Below are 1,067 nucleotides of genomic sequence, written 5' to 3'. Positions count from 1 at the left end.
GGCGTGGATACAGATATCGGAGTGTGGATCAAACAACCTGGACTAAACAATGACGGCGCCCTGGCACAGGGGTGTGGATTACGCCGGGTCCAGGGTCCCAAGCCGGAGAGTGGCAGTACCGCGTCAGCAAAATTGGTGAACATGCAAAGACTAGAAGGCACAGCTTTAAGAAAAAAACTAAAGTTCAATTGAGCTGTCGGGGTCACGTGTTTTATTTAACTAGAGAGTGTCGGTTGCCTGAAACGCTCTTCTAGTGTAGACGGTGGGGGAGGTTGGTGGTATCATGGCTTTTATGAGGCATTTGTATCGGCACGTGGACAAACAAAGACTTGCGGGATTTGGATCACGCGTAAGCAGATTACATAAATTTCTCTCGACATCATGTTCGGCCTAGAAATTATGGGCCGAAATGCCTTTTCCTGCGCTGTGCATTTCCATATTCTATGTACAAATGCACCGGTCAGTGCAAAATAAACAAACCATAAGGCAGAATGCAGATTTATGGGGGTTTTTGCGTGTGCCGCGCTAAACCAAAAGGCTTTGGTTTTTTAAATGTTATTGAAACAAAACAGTTAAAGAATACATAAATGCAATCATATCAAACTCAAGTTCATGAGAAAGGGTAAATGAACATCTGCATCAATTTGGTGATGACACCCATTCCTTCACTCCATAGATGCTGCCTGAGCCGCTGAGTTACAGCATTTTGTGTCTCCCTTCGATTTAAAACAGCATCTGCAGGTTATTTTTCCACACTTTAAAATACACGTGGACAGGGTGCATGAATACGAATGATTATGATGAATGATGGGCAATTGCAGGCAAATGTGACTCACGTCGATGGAGCTTGGAAGAGCTGAGCCCCAGGGCCAGATTCCGTGCTGTCTGACTCTGAATTCCGCAGGTATTCCGTAACTTGTCCTCAGCGTGTAAGTTTTGCGTTTTAAAAATTTGGGCAGTTTAACGGAGAACGATTAACAAACTGAAATAAGTGAAAATAGGTGATAGATTGTCGGCGTGCATTGATGGTCAAAAAGGTTGCTTTTGTTTGTGTGTGTAGCATGTCC

Source organism: Rhinoraja longicauda, chromosome 39, assembly GCF_053455715.1.
Source record: "Rhinoraja longicauda isolate Sanriku21f chromosome 39, sRhiLon1.1, whole genome shotgun sequence".
Taxonomy (NCBI): Eukaryota; Metazoa; Chordata; class Chondrichthyes; order Rajiformes; family Arhynchobatidae; genus Rhinoraja; species Rhinoraja longicauda.
This window is presented reverse-complemented; position numbering follows the sequence as displayed.